Source organism: Podarcis tiliguerta (genome assembly GCF_965153285.1).
Source record: "Podarcis tiliguerta genome assembly, chromosome: 6".
NCBI lineage: Eukaryota > Metazoa > Chordata > Lepidosauria > Squamata > Lacertidae > Podarcis > Podarcis tiliguerta.
In genome coordinates, this window is record NC_139539.1 from 79111466 (window position 1) to 79132504 (window position 21039).

General features: G+C 44.5%; 1 protein-coding gene across 1 annotated transcript in view; it reads left to right on the forward strand.

The window, feature by feature from the left end:
* Positions 1–16207: 16207 nt before the first annotated feature.
* Positions 16208–21039, forward strand: part of ATP6V1G3 (ATPase H+ transporting V1 subunit G3) — a 33622-nt gene continuing 28790 nt past the window's right edge. The window contains exon 1 of the mRNA XM_083445427.1: positions 16208–16300. The gene's annotated coding sequence lies outside the window, so the exon portion shown is untranslated. The remainder of the gene's footprint in view (positions 16301–21039) is intronic.

Below are 21039 nucleotides of genomic sequence, written 5' to 3' on the forward strand. Positions count from 1 at the left end.
TTCAAGCGATCCATCAGCTCTTAGATGTAAAGCAGCTTTCTGTCCTTCCAGTGGAAGAAGATCATAGCTCAGTGGTAGAACACTTGCATCTTCTAGTAGGGCTAGGAATATCCTTTCTCCAAAAACTTGGAAATCCACTGCCAGGCAGTGTAAAGAAAACTGACCTGGCTGGACCAATGTTTTGACTTAATATAAGGCAGATTCCTATGTTCCATCATGAATCCTCTATCTAAGACAGAGTGAAAAGGCACCTGTTGACAATTTTATGGAAGATGGGGAAATATGTTGAAAAAGAAGAGAACACAAGGAGAGGAGATGGATGGGTGAAGAAAGAAACATCATCTGCAGAAACATTCCTTGACATAGTCCTCAGAGCCAGTGTGGTGTAGTGGTTAAGAGCGGTAGTCACGTAATCTGGTGAACTGGGTTCGCGTCTCCGCTCCTCCACATGCAGCTGCTGGGTGAACTTGGGCCAGTCACACTTCCTTGAAGTCTCTCAGCCCCACTCACCTCACAGAGTGTTTGTTGTGGGGGAGGAAGGGAAAGGAGAATGTTAGCCGCTTTGAGACTCCTGAAGGGGAGTGAAAGGCGGGATATCAAATCCAAACTCTTCTTCTTCTTCTTCCTCAAATAGTCTTTTTTTCTTTACCTCCACTAGTTGTCCCAACACTTGTTCAAGTGCATATTTAGGCAGTATTCAAACAGTGCTACACGTGCCATATCCTTTCTGCAGTAATCTTTTCTGTAATAAAATTTCAGCCATTTCCCTTTGGATTTCAGTTGGGGGAAGGAATATATCTCTGGTGCATTTTGCAAAAGGAGTTGAACAATGCTTTGAACAGTGGGGAAACGGAAGATGCCAAGTTCATGCACTCTCTGCTGTCACGTTAGACAGATTTTGGCTCCCAGTTGTTGCCAAAGGAACACTTTATACAAATGAAAATGCATTACAACTTGTATATTGCCTCCCTAATAATGCCCCCCACAAAACTTAAGAGGACTAAGAGAACAAAGATCATTGCAGGTGATATTTTAAGGGACAAAGAAACTCTGTGTCCTAAAAGAGTGGGGAAAGAAAGATTTCACTTGACAAAATCTGTCTTTATGAAATAGGCAGGAATACAACTGAAGCTAAAGATCAAAAACAGAGGGAAAAGGAGGCACAGAGAGATGAGAAACCTGCCCTACCACTCTAGGCAACTTACCTACTATGCACTAAAACCTAAACACAATACGCAAACCAGAACACAAAGTTGCACTTCTCTGAATTTTGCAACCAAGAAATGTTTACAAAAAATTCATCTACGAGGGTAAAGTGTGCTTGAAAATGCATACATAACTGCAAATAATATACAAAAATGCATTGTGATAGATTAAATTGCTTTGGAAAATGTGCATATTAGGCAAAATCACATACAAAAATGTGTATATTGGGAGAGATTTGCAATGGCTGGAGAGTTGCATTGCAAAAATCAGAGAAGTGCAAATTTCAAAAGATGTCTGTTTCAGTTTGCTTATTGTTGTGCAGCATGAACTGAATCAAACTTATTCTGCTCCCTCTCTCTACCCAAGTTTGCAATGTTCCCAATGCTGGGTTTACTGTCAAATAGCATTTATTTCCGCCCTAGTTTTCCAGGTACTTTCCAATCTGCCATATGACTGATTTCACTATATCTGAAAACTACCACCCCCCCCCCAGCAGCATGATTTCATTTGGGTTTATGGAAACTCCTTATTTATGTGGACTGTAACCTGTGGATAGGAATGTGTTCCCCATGGCAGTTTCCAGGCATTACAGAATGGAGGCAGAAAATGCCTTTTAGCAACAGTACTCGTAAGCATAAATCCCAGCATTTACATGGACGATCAGTTTGCAGTGATACTTCCTGGCTGGCATGCGAGAGATCCCTTCTTCTGTTGACATGATCATTCTCTCTGGGGATATCCATTTGAGTTAGACAGATGTCAGTGAAGATGGGCATGGGGGAGGCATTGCTTCTTGCTCAGTGCTTTGTCAAAGATGTATCATTAGTTAAGGGATGGCAACACAGAGGTTGCCCAGAAGCTTGTCCGGATCTGAATCCAGCAAAACTGAAATTATAAGGCTGCAGTGCTTTCGTGGCTAGTTCAGAAACTCATATTTGTTACTAAAAACATACTGTATCAGGTGAAAACCTGCACTTGTGAACACCACACATTCAATGTCATATAACCGCAAATATGTTGTTTTTAAATGGATTCAGCTGCCAGTTATGAAGTGTAGAACAAGCAATTAATGCATGGATCAGCTAAGAAACTGCATTGTTTCTTTCACTGGGGTCATCCCATCATTTAATTCAAGGCTCCTGAAGGTTATATTCCTTGGCTGAAAAGACTCCTAAATGCATAAGTTATTTAACCCTATGTGCTGAAACCAGCCAACAGCTGATGGAAACCAAAGCATGGCTCTCTACAATCAAGGCCTGGCTGAAAGTCCACTTTAGAACAACATCTAACTCCTTCTTAACCTCTATGCTTGAAGACCACATCTCATCCAAATGATATAGAGCAATTTAAGACAAACTCCGTAGTTTGGGCATTTTTCTTGAGAGTCTTGAAGCATGTGATGAAAATCACATAGAGGTACCTCAGGTTACAGACGCTTCAGGTTACATACGCTTCAGGTTACAGACTCCGCTAACCCAGAAATAGTACCTTGGGTTAAGAACTTTGCTTCAGGATGAGAACAGAAATTGTGTGGCAGCGGTGCGGTGGCAGCGGGAGGCCCCATTTGCTAAAGTGTGGTACCTCAAGTTAAGAACAGACCTCCAGAACGAATTAAGTTCTTAACCTGAGGTACCACTGTATTCCAATTAATCAAGCAGCGGCTCTACGACCACAAAAGACAGCGCTTGTTACCTCACACTCTGAGATCTTGTTCTCCAGTGGCCTTAGGTATTACAACACCCTATGGAACTTGTGCCAAATACCTAAAGGATATGCTCATGAAATTAAATGCTTTCCCTTCTGCAGCAACTAAAGGCAGATTCGTACACACTCCACCATATCAAGTCCGTTTGTATGCCTGCAGCCAAGAAGTACCAGATTCAATGGACCACATTCTCCTAGATTGCCCTTTACATAGCAGACCTTGGCAACTGATGCTGAGTAAAATGTTGGATCTCCGGCCAACAACTCTGAGAAGAAATCAAATGAGGTTTCTCCTGGCAGATCGAGACAAAGATACCACTGCTCTAGCTGCTCCCTTTTTAGCCAAAATTTTACCCTTCGGGAAATAGATTGGGCATTGCAGAACATCTAAGTGCACATGACCACAGTATGACCCTATAACCCTTGGCAGCTTCGCCCTTGTCCTTTTAATTATCCTAATGATTTGAAACAGATTATCTTGTGATGCCAATAAAACTATTTAATTTGACTTGACTCCTAAATAATTTGATAGAACACTAATCATCTTGGATGCCTTCCTGCAGACAAGATCAGGCTCCATCCAGATTTCTGTCTGGTTTGCAATGCGTCATGGTTTCACAGTCATGCTCTTGGGCAATAGCTGATACCAACAACCTACTAAAACCAGGATGTGTTTGTCTTTGTGACTTAGGATCTCCATCTGACAATACTGGCAAGCGGTCTGAGGTTTAATCTGTTAAAGGATTTTGCCTTCCCTACCATGGTCAATCTTCCGAGGACCACATGCCAGTGGAGGGCGGGCCAGAGGCCAAAATTGTTTGACAACAGTGGCAAAAGTGGGTGGAGCAACTGATGTGGTCTTTTCTTTGGACAGTAGGGTGTGTTCCAGCCATACACAAAAGCCAGGAGCATTATTACAGTTCAAGATGCAGGCCAGCTGGGCAGAAGCACCCAAGGGGGCAATAAATCAGGATGGATGGGTGGCGCTTGGGGGGGGAATTGTCATCCCGCCACTCCTTGGTGTGTGGAGTGCCCCAGGGTGCAATACTCTCCCCGATGCTTTTTAACATCTTTATGCACCCCCTCGCCCAGCTTGTCCGGAGTTTTGGGCTGGGCTGCCATCAGTATGCTGATGACACCCAACTCTATCTGTTGATGGATGGCCACCCTGACTCGGCCCCAGACACACTGATCAGATGCTTGGAAGCTGTGGCTGGATGGTTACGTGGGAGCCGGTTGAAGTTAAATCCTTCGAAGACAGAGGTCCTCTGGCTGGGACGGGACGATATGGGATTGAGGGGGCAACTCCCATCTCTAGCGGGGGTGCAATTAGTGCCAGCACCGTCCGTTAAGAGTTTGGGTGTAATCTTCGACACCTCCCTCTCCATGGAGGCGCAGATTGCAGCTATAACAAAGGCGGCATTTTTTCATCTCCGCCAAGCTAAGCAGTTGGCTCCTTACCTCTCTCGCCCTGACCTAGCCACTGTGATCCATGCGACGGTCACCTCCAGACTAGATTATTGTAACTCGCTCTACGTGGGGCTGCCCTTGAGACTGACCCAGAAACTCCAGAGGGTGCAGAATGCCGCAGCGAGACTCCTTACAGGGTCTTCACTGCGAGATCACATTCATCCGGTGCTATACCAGCTGCACTGGCTCCCAGTGGAGTACAGGATCAGGTTTAAGGTGCTGGTTTTAACCTTTAAAGCCCTATACGGCCTAGGACCCTCGTACCTACGGGACCGCCTCTCCTGGTATGCCCCACAGAGAAACCTACGCTCGTCAAATAAAAACATCCTGAAGGTCCCAGGCCTCAGAGAGGTTAGGCTGGCCTCAACGAGAGCCAGGGCTTTCTCGGCTGCGGCTCCAATCTGGTGGAACGCTCTGTCACAAGAGACTAGGGCCCTGCGGGACCTGACATCTTTCCGCAGAGCCTGCAAGACAGAGTTGTTCCACCAGGCCTTTGGTCAGGTCCCAGCCTGACTCCCTCCTCTGGCAACCTGCACAGAATTTTGCTCAACGGTTGCCATTAATTTGACTTTAATTAATTTTTATAATGGAATGTTTTTAGAATGTTTGATTATTTGATTGTCTGATTATTTAATTGTTGTTAGCCGCCCTGAGCCCGGCTTCGGCTGGGGAGGGCGGGATATAAATAAAATTTATTATTATTATTATTAATGGATAAGTGTGGTGGTCTGGGGAGAGAGGTTGTGGCCTAGAGGACCTCCTGAGGGTCGTTGAGGACCAGAAAACCACATTTAGGCCTGAGGATCCCTCCCTTCAGTTAATGTTTCCGTTGTATGTTGCCATCCTTTCATGGCAGGTCATGCCTTTTCTAAATCCCTGCTCTTAAGGCATTCTGCTGGTGAGGTCTCTATATCTTGACTTATTTTCAGATCAAATAAGTGAAGATTACTGCCATTACTGATATCTAGTAAGCGGCAAGCACTCCTCACTGTTTGAACCACCTCACTATTACCTTGAGTTCTACCATCTCTTAAAGGTACATGGAAAAATAATCATCTGCAGTTGGCTTAGGCCAGGCATAGGCAAACTTGGCCCTCCTGATGTTTTGGGACTACAATTCCCATTATCCCCAACCACTGGTCCTGTTAACTAGGGATCATGGGAGTTGTAGTCCCAAAACATCTGGAGGGCCGAGTTTGCCTATGCCTGGCTTAGGCATTGAACCTTAGTGGAGCATGGTGTTGTCTGGAGGGCAAGTATTGTAATAAAGGGTTAACCCTTAATGCAAGGTTACAGAATGAGGACATTTCATTTGGCATAAAAGCAGGGAATGAAAAAGGTACAATCTAAGAATAAAGCCACAACATAGAAAAGTGAAAAATCCTCTTTAAAATCTGCCTTAAGAATCTGGTAGACAGGTCTTGCTAGCCAAGATTTCTGAGTATAACATCATATTGTATAAAGCTCCACTTAAGCAATAGGGCATTAACTACGAGCATGTAAACCGTATATTGTGCAATCGTGACATCATTATTTAGCTGTTGGTGGTTTCTGATCATATGCTGATTGCCTAAACACTGGGGGAGGGAATCTTTTTTTAAAAGATGATAGAATGGATAAGAAAGCTCTTGCATATGACAAGCTTTCAAAACAGGGAAGAGTCAAATTAGCAATTGAAATCAAATTAGTGGCCCACTAATAGGAAACTTGGATAGGATGCACTCTTGGTATTCATCCAGATGTTTACAACTATATTTATTATGTTGATGGATAACTTGTCATTTGTTTATTTATTTGTTAGCTGCATTTTTCTAGCTGTCCCATAATAGGAAGGCAGCCTACAAAGCAAAAACACCCCAAACAACATAGAAGAATAAAAATTATACAGCATAGAAGAATAGAAATTATAACAAATGATTTTCCCCCTTTGGGTGTGAAACTGTTGTGGTTTTTTTTTTTCCTCTTTTGCACGATGAGATGAGCTCCCATTGCTCAGTCCCAGCTTCTGCTAACCTAGCAGTTCAAAAGCTCACCAGTGCAAGAAGATACATAGGTATCGCTGCGACAGGAAGGTAAACGGTGTTTCTGTGCGCTTTGACTTCTGTTACGGTGTTCCATTGTGCCAGAAGCGGTTTAGTCATGCTCGCTACATGAACTGGAAAGCTGTCTGTGGACATATGCCGGTTCCCTCGGCCTGAAGTGAGATGAGCACCACGACCCCATGGTCGCCTTTGACTGGACTTAACTGTCCAGCGAACCTTTACCTTTTACCTTTTTTATTTTGACTATGCTAGAAAGGTATTCACGTGGAACCATAAAGGTCACGAAAATGGCACTAGGTGAATCTCTCTGGGAAGCCTATTCCATAACTAGGGCCCCACTTCTGAAAGTGCCCCCTCCCTGGTGATCACTGCCATGCATCATTTGCTAAAGGAATGATGAAAAGGAGATGTAAATCTGGGTGTCTTCTGCATTTTGATAACACCCGTGACCAAATCTCTGGATAACCTTTTACCACTGATAGATGTGAAAAAGTATGAGGAAAAGAATGGAACACCACAGAACTCCAAAGCATGACTGCCAAGGGGTCAAACAGTGCTATGTGGTGGAATTGGCCATTCAAGCAAGAGGGGAACCATGACCAAATTGTGCCTCCCATATCCAACCCGATAAGCCTATCTGGAAGGATACCATAGTTGATGATGTTGAAAGCTGCCAATCAACAACTCAAACTCCCCCTGTCTTTCTCCCAGCAAAGGCCATCCCACAGGACAATCAAGGCAGTTTCTGTTCCAAACTAGGTCTGCAAACCAACTGAAATGGATCTAGATTATATGTTTCATCCAAGAGTGAAAGGAAATGGCTAATCACCACTTTCTCAATCACTTTGTCCAAGAAGGGAATGTGAGCCACTGTCCTCTGCTTGTTGACATCTTCTGGGTCCGGGCTACTTAAGTTTCTGCAGAAGTGGTTGAATTCACAACCCTCAACCTAGTGCCCCCACTATATCTTTTGGGGCTCCATCTCCCATCAGTCCCAGCTATCCTGGCCAATAGCCAGGGGTGATGGGAGTTGTAGTCCTTTTTCTGGATGGCAAGAAGTTGGGGAAGGCTGGCCAGGTTATGACTTATTTCCACCTTTCTCAGCAAAGTATTTACAACCTCCTGATCGATATGCACTGAAGTGGGAAGGGATGATATTCTTGTTTTGCCATTTGAAATTTGCACACAAAAATGACAAAACTGTTCTTTTTTTTTTCAAAAGTGTGCTTAGAAGTATAAGAAAAATGTCTATTTAAAAACTTCCTCAAATGGCAGAACCCTCACAGCATTGCTCTGGAGTATCAAAGTCTGATTTATCTAGTGTTCCACATGTAGGCTGATATGTGTGTTGTGCCTCCGTTTCCTTCCTCTCTTTCAGCAATCAGAGCTTTGCACGAAGTTCCCCTGCTTCGTAGTGCAGGCCATCATAAATAAGCTTGGTTTGATTGCATGGGTTTCAGACCACAGAGCAGAAATGGGAGGAAAAATACCCACTTGATGATGTACAAGGCCCAGGTACATCAGCAGCTTATTTCCTGTTCACTTAAGATGTGGCTCTTCAGTCAAACTCTTTGCTGAAGCTAAGAGTCATTATAGCCAACCAGCTGTAAACCTGTGAAATGAAAGCCGCAGGGTTTCGGTTTAGCCTCAGTTGGGACTTCTGTGGGCCAATTCAGAAGGGCACGGGGGCAGCCGACTCAGCATGCTTCTGCCTTTGCATCAATCCCCTTCTAGCTGGGATGGAGAATCTGTGGCCCTCCAGAAGGTGGTGGACTGCAGCTTCCATCTTCCCTGACCATTGATTGGCCACAAATAAATACAACCTGAGCCTGCTTATGAATTGGATCACAGCACCAGAACCCCAGAACGCACCAGCTTATTCCATCAGCATCCTTTCTTTGCAACCTCTCCTGCTCTGCAGGGCAAATCCTAGCTTAACTGTTCCCAGATTCATAGTGTGGGGAGTGCTGGGGGTGCCGTAGCAGGGTTTCACAAATATTACTCTAAACCGTAGAGAAAGAGTAGTACCCTATGGGCTGTGATTCTGAATTCTTTACCGCTGGTGGAACGAGTGTTGAGAAATGCTCTCCCTGCTGAAATACAAGTCAACGCATCAACACTGTAATTCTTCCAGCTCCTGAAAACACACCTGTTTGAGGAAGTATTTCCCTGAACTGAACTTGTGATTCCATTGTTATGACCGTTTTAAGCTTTTTAAAAATTGCTATGCTTTTCAATTGATTCTTTTATTGTGCATTTTAATTAAGGATGTTTTAAAGTCCCAGTGGGTCTGTTATTGTGTATTGATTTGATAGTTGTTGTGCATGTATTGATTTTGCAGTTGTAAACCACTTGGAGGCCATTTCTGCATATACAGTTGTACAGCGGTGCCTCGCAAGACGAAATTAATCCGTTCCGCGAGTCTCTTCGTCTTGCAGTTTTTTCGTCTTGCGAAGCACGGCTATTAGCGGCTGAGCGGCTTAGCGGCTATTAGTGGCTTAGCGGCTTAGCAGCTATTAACGGCTTAGCGGCTATTAACGGCTTAGCGGCTTTAAGAAAAAGGAAAAAAACTCGCAAGAACTCACAAGACGTTTCGTCTTGCGAAGCAAGCCCATAGGGAAATTCGTCTTGCGGAACGACTCAAAAAACGGAAAACTATTTCGTCTAGCGAGTTTTTCGTCTTGCGAGGCATTCGTCTTGCGGGGTACCACTGTACCTCGGTTTCCGAACTGCTTAGTTCTCAAATGTTTTGGCTCCTGGACACTGCAGACCTGGAAGTGACTGTTCCAGTTTGCAAACTATTTTTGGAAGCTGAATGTCCGACGGGGCTTCTGCAGCTTTCTGCAACCAATCAGAAGCCGCACTTTGGTTTTCCTAATGTTTTGGAAGTCGAACGGACTTCGGGAATGGATTCCGTTTGACTTCCAAAGTACGACTGTAAGTAGTATATTAATTAATTAATATCAGCGGTTATTAATCTGTCACGGCTCAAGCACACATACAAGGCAACAGCTGATGCCATCGTCGAGAAATAATGAAGGCACACATAAACACATCTTTCTTTTTTGTTTGTTGGACTGAATGTAGATTGAATATGATAGGAAGGAACATAGCTAGTAATGTGTAGGTTGTTTTTGTTTTTTTACAAAGTGGTGGCAGAGAGCCAGGATAGTAAAAGGCTATTTAAAATGATGTGTAGTGGGGAAAGGCAAACCAGAAACTGGGAAATGAAACACTTGGAAACTGCAGGCTGTGCTTCTTGAATGCTGTGATTTTATGCTCTCCTATCATTTCATTTCATTTCATTTTATTTTTTGCAATAAATTCTCAAAGAGCTCTGGCACAAAGTTTCTTTGCAACTGAGAGATGCTTTTAGAGATCCATAACAGTGGAATCCTGTATAATTGCAAGAGAGAGTTTGGGTGGATCACAATTAAACGGGCGAAAAGGAACACAATTAAGCATGTTTTTAAAAAGGGTTGGGTTTTTTTTTAAAAAAAATGCTATAAGCAAAGTTATAAAGATGGTCAGAATATTATTGTGATTTGCATGCAGATTAAATCATCAGTTTCTTCAGGTAGGGCTGGGAAAGACTTTCATCTGAAATCCTGGTCAGTCTGTTTAGACATCGCTTAGCTAAGAACATAAGAACTGTTTCCATCCCAGATGGTTGTTTTAAGAACTGCAACTAATGCTTGAGCTGCTTTTCCCCAACCACCTCCTCCTCTTCCTTCACCATACCTTTTTCCTTGTGTGTCATGACATTCAGATTGATCACCTGAAGAACAGGGGCTGTCATATTACTGAACCTAGTAAGCCCCTGGGAGCTCTTTTCAGCTAGAGCAAGGTAAAAAGACTGGGGCTAATGTAGGTACTGGGGGCTATGTGTAGTATAGAAACCATGTTTGAGAGAGGTTGCTTAAACAGTTTCCCCCTGAAAATGTTCCCAGGGTCAATTGAAAGCAGGTGTGGGGGAACGTTTGCCCTCCAAATGTTACTGAACTTCCATCATCCCTAGTCAGTGGCCATACTTGTGGGGCTGCTGGGGGGGGGGATAGCTTTGTGGGGCAATACATTTTCAGGGAGGGTTGTTTGACACAAAGAATCATAGAACTGTAGAGTTGGAAGGGACCCTGAGGGCCATTTAGTTCAAACTCCTGCAATAAGGAGTTGATCATCCCAGCCACCAACCAACACACACACACACACCCTGTTAGTTTTGTTGATGTGGACTGGAACTGAACAATGCTTATTTTGGAGTTGGCTGCACTGGGAGCATTTAGTTTGGTCTTTACACTTAGACACTTAGAGCAGTGCTTTTTTCTTTTCTTTTCTTGGTAAAAAAATGAGGTGCCAGCACTTGTATATCGGTAAGAGTGCCAGCACAAAATGGCTGCCATGGGCAGCAAAAGATAAATAAATAAGTGCCAGTACTTTATACTGGTGAGCAGGGCTGGCCCACCCATGAGGAAATTGAGGCTACTGCCTCGGGCAGCAAGATCCGCAGGGGCAACAGATTCTGATGTAGATCTTCACTCTCCCTTCTTCGCTAGTGGGGAGTGGGGCACCATTCTGTGGTTTGCCTCAAGTGTCAAATTATCCTGGGCTGACCCTGCTGGTGATTATTACAACAAAAAACCCCCTCACAAAACCCCTTCCTGCTTATGAGTAAGCTAAGAGATGACTGCTTAAGTCTGAGATGCATCATCATTCCCATTGGTTCCCACCCACAAGCATCAGGAAGCACTATTTGCATATCTCACTATGTTTCCTGTTTCTACTAGTCTAGCGGTGCTATACTTCAAAAGATGTACAGCATTAATTTTCTGTCTCTGTTACTTGGGGTACGAATCCTTGTTCTTCAGCTGGGAGAAAATATTTACTGGCAGTGGCAAACACTTGTAAGAGGGTGAGAAAAGCAGGGTGAGGCGAACATCCCCTTAACCTTTGCAGCAGCAAAATTGTTATCAAAGTCACTTAAATCACACAAATGGAGTCCACAGAAAAAAGAAACTTATAATGCTTCACTGGGTAAACTGAACAAAAGCAGTACACAATATAATACGCAGGGAGGTGTTGTCTTAGTAGTTCAGGCCTTGTTCATAACAGGAAGATATTCGGCATCACATACAGAGGGGAAATTCCCTCAGAACTAGCAACCAATCAGAACTCGAGTCAAGGATTATACAATTCTGGCTGGTTGCTTGGCAACACCTACACCTACCTACCTACGTATCTACCCACACCTCTCTCTTGGTTGGTTGACCAACTGTAAACAGAATTAGCCCTTGGGTTACTATAGGAAAGATCCCTAACGTTGTCCTTCCAACAAAAATGGCATTACTTTGATATTGATATTGATATTCATAGGATATGGCTTTTTGAAAAACAGTTTGCTTAAGAAACTTGTCAGTGCAAAACCTCAAGCAGCTTAGACCAGGGGTGGGGAAACCGTTTCAGCTCAAGCACTGCATTTCCTTCAAGGAACCTGTCAGGGAACTGCCATCGGAGCTGGAGGCGGAGAGGGTCCCAGTAGAGAGAGAGGCAGCCCATCCGCTGGGGAAGGAAATCAGCGTAACACCAGTGGAGAAGGGGGGCAGATGGGGGAATCGGAGAGGTGGCTCCAGGACTCCTCGCCGGAGACCAGCGGAGAGGGCACGGGTACTCCGCTGCCCACACCCTCTTTGCACAGAAGACTCCCGTGCAGGCAAAGTAGGAGGAGACTGGGTGTCAAACAGCTTCTATGCTGGAAGAGGTTCAAGAAACGCCCACTGACAGATTCTGCCAGCGACTGAGGCAGCCACGGAACTTGAGGCTGTCCAGACAGAAAAGGTTCAACCAGGCAACCTAGCCAGGAGTAGCGGCAACTTACGCATGAGCAACCCCTAGAACCATTACAGAACCTTTTGGAGTTGATGGTGCACGGAGTCACAATGCAGGAAGCATGGTTAGAGTTCATATTCCAGCCAGGCAAGGACAGGGCAAAGCTGGGTTGGTGATGGGTTTGACGGAGAGGGATGTGTGTCCTTCAGACAGTTCCAAGGGCCATATAGACAGCTCTGGGGGCAGTGGCAGACATTGAGCTCTCAAATTTCAGCACCACCTTGTGAGAGATTAAAATATGGTGCCCACACCTCTCACAGCATTGTTCTATAGCGTTGTTATGGTGCCCCCTGCAGCGCGGCCAAACCAATTGTGCTACCGTAAAACCGCCTCTGCTGTAGGGTTTCCTCTCCCTGTTTTAGACCAATGAACCATCCAACAAAATAATTGCACGTTTGCTTGTTACCGAGACAATGGGAAAACACCTTTTCCAGTCCATCACCAGCTCTAATGCTAATGCTGATCTTACAAGCATCCCCCTTCATGTCGACCCAAACCCTATGGCCCTGTCCACAGTTAATCCTTCCAAGGTAAAGGTAAAGGTACCCCTGCCCATACGGGCCAGTCTTGCCAGACTCTAGGGTTGTGCGCTCATCTCACTCTATAGGCCGGGAGCCAGCGCTGTCCGAAGACACTTCCGGGTCACTTGGCCAGTGTGACAAGCTGCATCTGGCGAGCCAGAGCTGCACACGGAAACGCCGTTTACCTTCCCGCCAGTAAGTGGTCCCTATTAATCTACTTGCACCCGGGGGTGCTTTCGAACTGCTAGGTTGGCAGGCGCTGGGACCGAATGACGGGAGTGCACCCCGCCGCGGGGATTCGAACCACCGACCTTTCGATCGGCAAGCCCTAGGCGCTGAGGCTTTTACCCACAGCGCCACCCGCGTCCCAATCCTTCCAAACTGGAGCATAATTCCGTTTGTGGCATTAGAAATAAAGTCATCCCAGAAGGCAACATACAATTTTGCTTATCCTCTGACCACATGGATCTCATAGGTAAGCTTCTATAGCTACTGCTGCCTTCCAAACCTTTTTGGACCAACAGCCTATGGGCAGCTCAACAGAACTTTCCCAGTGCCTAGCAGCATTCAAGGGAAATCATACAAACAGAATTACCAAACTTGTCTTTTGTTTACAATTGTCTTTCTTGCTCCTGGGGCCAAGGCATGAGAAGAGGGCCTGCATCTCTTGCCGGTGTGTTTTCTGGTTTTCTTTAAAGACCCACGAGGTACTGATATTGATACTTCCATTACAGCTTTTGGCTGAGGCAAATGAAACCTGATTTGTGTGGTAGTAGCTCAGACAAGGAAAGTCAGTGCCTCTTTGATAACTGGAGGTTCAGCATTATTATAGTCTGCGGAAACTGGGTTCAATCACAAGCAAGCCGTTAAACAGTGGCTTGAACAAATATATGAATAAACAACTGTTGACAGAGCCTTACCAGTGCCTGGGACCAGAGCTGCATCTTAACTGATTTACGATAAAATCAGGTCTGTGAATTACCCCTTCTTAAATTGTTTCTCTCCCGCTCTGTTGGGAAAACAAAAGATACATTGAAGGGCTCCTGCTACCAACACCTTCGTTTAAAATTGTCAGACATCATGGAGCCAAATTTGCACTTTTGTTAAAAAAAACACCCATCCTGTCAGAGCAACTGCCCTGTGGCTCCTCAAGGTGTGACAAGGAGAATTGTCCTCCTGTATATTGTTTTAAAGAAGAATAAGTTATTGAGGGTGGTGTATGTATGTCTGGCTCCAAAACTCATAAACACCTCATGAGAATCTTGAGAATCCTGCCAGGTGCTGAAACAGTTCCTTATTTATTTAATTATTATATTTGTTAACCACCCTATAACATGGTTTTGGGGGCACTGTTCAATAAATTTTTTTAAAGAATTTTAAAAAGGCAAGAATACATCTAAATACCACAATAAACAGCATAGTGTGGCAGTGTTGTTGTTGTAGGATTTGTTTAAAAAATCCTAATAACAATGGCTCTCAGATTCACTTAGTTGTAGGGAAAGCTGAAATAAACTCGTAAGAACTAAAAATATAAGAGCAGCACAGCCATGAAAAAAGCCAAGGCAAAATATCAATATCAGTCTTATACAGTGCTAATTAAGAGTGAGAGGATGTTAAAAGAAGCCAAATATGCCCAGAGGAGCAGGAAACTATTTGCCTGTTAATAAACATGGGTTTTTATCCAACTCAATTCTACTTAGAGTTTCATGGGTTTCCCCTGAGCATGACTAATGCTGGATGCAACCCCAAGATCGCAATCCAAACTAACTATATCCACTCAGAAGTAAGTTCCACTGAATTCACGAGGACATATTCCCAGATAAGTAGGATTAGGATTACACCCTAAGAGACATAACCAAGTGAGTTCTAGTCAGAGTAGGCTCACTGAATGAATGGACCTAAGATAGTTATGTCCATTAATATCAACAGGTCTACTCTGACCGACTGGATACAATTTAACTTAGAAGCAGCAGTGGAATTTATATAGCATATGTCAGACTTGAAGTATTACAGCTGTGTGTCATCTCCATCCTGAAGTCCCCACACTCTGTATCCATGGATGACATCCCCCAACACCTTCGAATACATCGGGGATGGGGTACTTCAGGTCCAGGGGCCAAGTAAGACTCTCCAGGCCTCTCTTGGAACTTCTCTAGGCCACGCAACCTCACCAGCCCCGCTTTGCTCCCTCCTTGAGTATTGGGATAGGGATTTTGAGGTCTTAGATATATGGTAATGTTGATAAGTGTACCAGCCAAGCATGTACATAGATCAGCACAGGAAGACCAACCTGGAACCATTTTGATTCCTAAACTGAGCAAATGTTTTCTCTGCAAGGTCAAAGTGGGAAACCTCCCCATTGTCTCTTTCCTCACAAATCCTGTCTTAAGGGCACATTTAAGATATGAATAGGGTGTGAGCCTGTGACCTGGCCCAGGAACTAAGTATTTATCATTACAAAAGACTGGCCAGGCTTCCCAGGCAATCCAATCAAGTAACCTGCCAGACAGGAGATAATCAATGACAGGAGAAAAACAACATTCAAATTTCTGTTGTAGACCACCTTTTCTGTGATATAGGTGTGATGTTTGTGTGGGGGGGGTAGTCTTGGGTTACATCCCTTCTGTGATGCATGTATGATGTATGGAGGAGTGGTCTTGAGCTCCAGGGAAGGGAATTTAAAATGTCTATATAGGGGCAGGCACACCTTGGTTCTGGGTTCCTCCTCCTTTCCTGTGGGTGAGGGGAGCATCCTATTGCAATAGATCAATAAAGATCAAGCTTACTAGCTGCTTTGCTTCTCAATATTCTCTGGTTGGCCTAGGTTATTTTCTCCTACCAATAGGGAACCTACGTAAGGACTCTATATGGGCTCTTGGATACCCCATAAGGGAAAAGGGCAATTTTTGTTTACAACAGTGTTTTTGCTTCAACTGGCTGGATGAAGAAGAGTGGTGGGAACTTGCCTCCCATGGAGGGCTCAGAAGATGGAGCCTGGTGGTGAGACACTGAAGAGCGGTCAGCAGAAAGGATGAGATGGGAGTTGATAGAAACAGGAGACTTCAGCAATGAAGGAGGGCCTTCTGGGACAGGATTAGAAGCTGAGAGTTGCAGAGTGTGTGCAAGCAAGCCAAAGAATGGCCTACAGGTCCATGATGCAGTTCCACTGCTGAAACTAAGCAGGTTGGGTCCTGTAATCTCTCTGAAAGGGATTGAACCTGAGATCCATATATAAGGCACCCTGAGCTCTGACTTTCCCCAACTTGTTGCCTTCCAGGTGTTGTTGAACTATGACTCCCATCATGTCTTGCACTGGCTGGCTGGAACTGATGGAAGTTGGGATCCAAAACATCTAGAGAACACCAGGTTGGAGAAGCCTGGTGGAATCGAATCAGTGACAGACCAGTCACCCTCATATCTGCGTCAGAGACAAAGGAGCATGAATGATGTGCCCCTCTGCTGATTCAAGCAGCCGTGAGTAGCCATAAATTTCTTTTCCCCCTATTATAAAAGAAAGGAGAGGAAAGAGAAAGGGGACATTTCAAGCATGCTGATTCAAACAAATAACAAAGATTAGCTCCTTTGATTTCAATCGTAGTAGTGACACTCTATCTTTTGGCACAATCACGAGGCGTTAGCTCTTTGTGGCTTCTGCCCACGGTGTGTTTTGTTATCTGCTTTTTGAGCACATTTAAAATAGTATCTCCAGGAGGAGTGGGGTGGTGGTGGGGAAGAGATAAAAGAAGCGGATGAACAGGTAGCTCCATTTGAGCAGTTCACAAAGATGATGGCTGCACAGACAAAATTCTGTTCCTGTTGAAATCAATGGGAGCTTGGCTCCCGACTTCAAAAGATGCACAATTTTGCTCGGATTCTTTTTTGTGTGTGTGCTTTTTTTGTTTTGTTTTAAAGCAACTAAATCTTTATTTATCCCACAATACTTGCGGACGACGGCGCTGTTCGCTATTTTTATGTTTCTCATTTTATGCGGGAACGGCCTGAGGATGTTTTAGAAAGAGAACAGGGGAGAGGTGGAAGAAAGGCTTTGAAGTCATTGTTCCAGGACTCAGCAGGGAGCTCAGAATACTATCAGCAACCCCAACCGCCAGCAACACGCGCTCACAAACTGACGGTATAACGGACAAATCTGGGGTCTCTTCCCTGATGTGAAACTGCCTCTAAGGAGTGAATAAAGAACATTTCACTAGGGCTGGGGGGGGGGGGTCATAACAAATGCATCCAAAGTTTTATATTAAAGCCACAGCTTTAAATTTTGTTTGATGGTGATGTCTTCCAGTGAACGGTTTGCAGTGTCGTGCATACAATCAAGTCTATACTCAACTTGAAATAATTTAACAAGAATTTTAGACTGGTGGGGGGAGCAAAATGCCACGTTTATTGAATTCAGCTACGAGGGGCAGGTGAAGGGCAGGGCCGCCCTGGGTGGGGGAAAAGGGGGAGCGGAACGCAACACAAGGAGTCTTGATTAAAAAATAAAAACGCTGTGTGCATCCATGTCTAATCTTGCCCCTTTCTAAAATGTATCTATTGGGATGTTTTTATTTTTGTAAATCTACCAATGAATAAAGTAAAATCAGGATTAAGGAGTTTTCTGAAGAAGAAGAAGAGTTTGGATTTGATATCCCGCTTTATCACTACCCGAAGGAGTCTCAAAGTGGCTAGCATTCTCCTTTCCCTTCCTCCCCCACAACAAACGCTCTGTGAGGTGAGTGGGGCTGAGAGACTTCAGAGAAGTGTGACTAGCCCAAGGTCACCAAGCATGTGGAGGTGCAGGGAAGCGAACCCGGTTCACCAGATTACGAGTCTACCACTCTTAACCACCACACCACACGGTGGAGATCATGTGTGCTGTGTCCCATTGGTGTGGTTGTGGCGCCACTCACCTTTCTTCTGCTCTATGGTGGGGATGACAAAAAATGGAAAGGTCAGGGAGGGTGAGTTGGGGGGAGTGAGAAATGTCCCTATTTTCATTTGAAGAATGTTGGAGGGGATGCTGGCTCCATGCCACGCTATCACACTTTTGCCCAAAAAGTTTGGCCAGCTCTGCCATACAGCAATTCTATAATGCAGTCAATTTTATCCCTCAAATTACAGCTGAGTGTCAAGGACTGAGACTGAAAGCTGTTTGCCTAAGGCCCCCTTGTGTGTCCACAACGGAGGTGAAATCTGAACTTGTGTCTTCCCAATTCATTATTCAGCGGACCGTACGATACCATTTCCCTTTAATGCACTATGAAGGTCACATCTGGACCCCGTTTTTTTAGAAGTGGCACTTACAAATTGATTCACAGATGCTTTTAACTTCACTTGGTTACCACATTGCTTGAGTGCCTAACAGCACTTGACTGCTTACGGCTGAATGTGTGGGATTACTCCATAGAAAAGCATTGTGACAGGGAGGATGTGAAGCGTCAGACCCTTCTCATGCTGCTTGACCTGCAACAGCTGCATTTAGACATATGTGATTACATTGTGGTTACATTGAGGATCCAAGATGGCTGCCGAATGCTTGAAGCAGGGTTTTGAGCTCTAAGGCCAACTCTAAGGCAAGTTTCTGCTCCATAACCAACTCTTAGCATTTGTTTTTATCCTCTCTCCCATTTTATTTCTTAACTCCTTTTAGTGCTTCACTTTGTTGTTTTAATTTATTGTTTTATCTCATTGTTTGATTGTTCTAACTCCCCTAAACTGTGAGGCTGCATGAAGCTGGGCTGGGCTGAGGACTTTGCTAGGCAGTGCCAAACGCAAGGTCGAGCCAAAGTTTACGAGATACTAGTTATAAATTTCAAGGGAACACAGAGCCTAGGGTTTGCCGATCAGAAGGTCGGCGGTTCGAATCCCCACAACAGGGTGAGCTCCCGTTGTTCAGTCCCTGCTCCTGCCAACCTAGCAGTTTGAAAGCACGTCAAAGTGCAAGTAGATAAATAGGTACCGCTCCAGCGGGAAGGTAAACAGTGTTTCTGTGCACTGCTCTGGTTCGCCAGAAGCGGCTTAGTCATGCTGGCCACATGGACAAACGCTGGCTCCCTCAGCCCATAGAGCGAGATGAGCACACAACCCCAGAGTCGGTCACGACTGGACCTAATGGTCAGGGGTCCCTTTACCTTTAGTTATAAATTTAGACATATGCTGTCCTTCAGTCCTTCAGTCCTTCAGTCCTACGACTATGTACAGGCCCGTCCCTGTCATTAGGCAGAATCGGGCACCCATTTCAAGCAGCAGATGTTGGGGAATATTGGGAAGCAATCATAGACATTCCTCTACAAGCCCAGAGGCATTTCCCAAGTTGGAGAACAGCTGTATATGCCACATGGCAGACCCTACTCTCACTAAGCTAGTCTTCGCTATCACATATGGTGGAGGATGCTGTCCCGTCAGCGGTGCTGAAGTCAGATTCAATAGCTGCTCCAGTTGACAGCTATTGCAGCTATCCGTACCAGGGTTGGCTCAAGACATTTTGCTGCCTGAGGCAAAGGACGAGATGGTACCCTCCCACAAGGCACACAATCCAAGTGGATTGCCAGTTGAATCTTACTCTGATAACGATGAAAGGAAAGTCTCTCCCACTGCACTTGAGGGTAGCCAACTAGCATAGGAGGTTCAGGGCAGGCCATGTGGCACTCACAGCTCTGTCCTCTCCCTGTCCCTCAGCACCTGCCACCTGAGGCAGCTGCCTTACTCTGCCTCATTGTAGGGCCGGCCCTGTTCTGTACATTGAATCCTGTCCTTTACCTCAGGAAACAAAATGTCTTGGGCTGGTCCTGAAAGAAAACTATTCTGGGCTGCAGGATTCTCCCGGTTAATTCCAAGAGCTGGAGTCTGTAGCTTCAAGCAATTGTTAAACGGAGTTTAGCGTTACATTTGTAAAAGAGAGTCTTTCTTGAATAGGAAAAACATAGAGAACACAAGCAAAAAATACTCTTATGAAAATTGGGACTGTTTGGCATATGCATCGCTTCTTGGGATATAATAGGGCACCATTTTCCTCCACACCCTGTGATAATCCCAATCAGCATTGTTTCCGTTCTGTTGCAGTTTGACTTCTACCAAATACTATGCTATTCGTCTTGCTGTTGACTGTGGCAGCACTACAGAGTTTACATAATTACATTGCCACTGTGTTATTCCACGCCATTTATTTCAATGCAAGGGAGATGCAGTGCAAACAGGGGGAGGATTTAATCAAGGAAGTATCATTTGCAGACTGAAAGCAACAACAACAGTGAATACCACTTATATTTGCCGGATTGATTTCTCTTCTGGACGTGGGATGAATAGGCTAACATCGGCAGTTTCTGCTTCCATTTCTGTTTTTATTGGAATTCTGCAACAACCCTAATTACTTCAGAAAACCTGAGATTGGTGAGTTATCCTGTTAGCTCATTCTAAAATATTATTTAAGGCAGGTTTACAACCACCTGCATTAGGAGCCGAGACTTGGAAGAGGGAAGAATATCATCATCAAAGTTAAAGAGTAATGTTCCCTTCAGGGCAAATGCATGTAATTGAAAGATCTTCCATTTGAAGACTTGCCATGGAGAAAAGTCAATGGGGTTTCGTTTAATTTTGCAGAAATTTCAAGTGCTACCATTGTGCAGCCTTTTTTTTATGAGGAATTACTTTGTCATAAGCACAAAGCTTCCTTTAAATATAGATGTAATCTTTTGAGCTTTTCAAAGCAACCCATTTCCCTTTGTGAGACTTCCATTATCACCTGTCATGCCCTGTATGAGAAAAGATTTAATATCCATGATTGCTGCTACCTTTGACTGCTAAGGCAGAGCAATGCAAATACTAATGATGTTCCAAAATGGTTATGCAGCACAGACAAAAGATTCGTGGGTGACACATATGTGGATAGTGTCATTAAGCCAGTTAGTCACTAGGTGGCACTGGACTCAGAGGAGTGGGTGGAGTCTGGGTAGAATCAGAATGTTCCTGCTACAGTTCTTGTCAGTTTTTCCTATCAGATTGCAGCATTATTATTACTATTTTGAAAGGATGCACAAAAGGGTCATATACACATTTATCCTAAGATATGAGTACCAGCTGCAGTTTGTGAACCATCCTCAAAGGCAGTCTCATATATGATGAATTGCAGAAATTACTAAGCACCATGAAACGGACCCCCCCCCCATTTCACCACCTGTGAATTTGGGGTGCAACTGCGGATCCAGTTTTAATATTCCTTA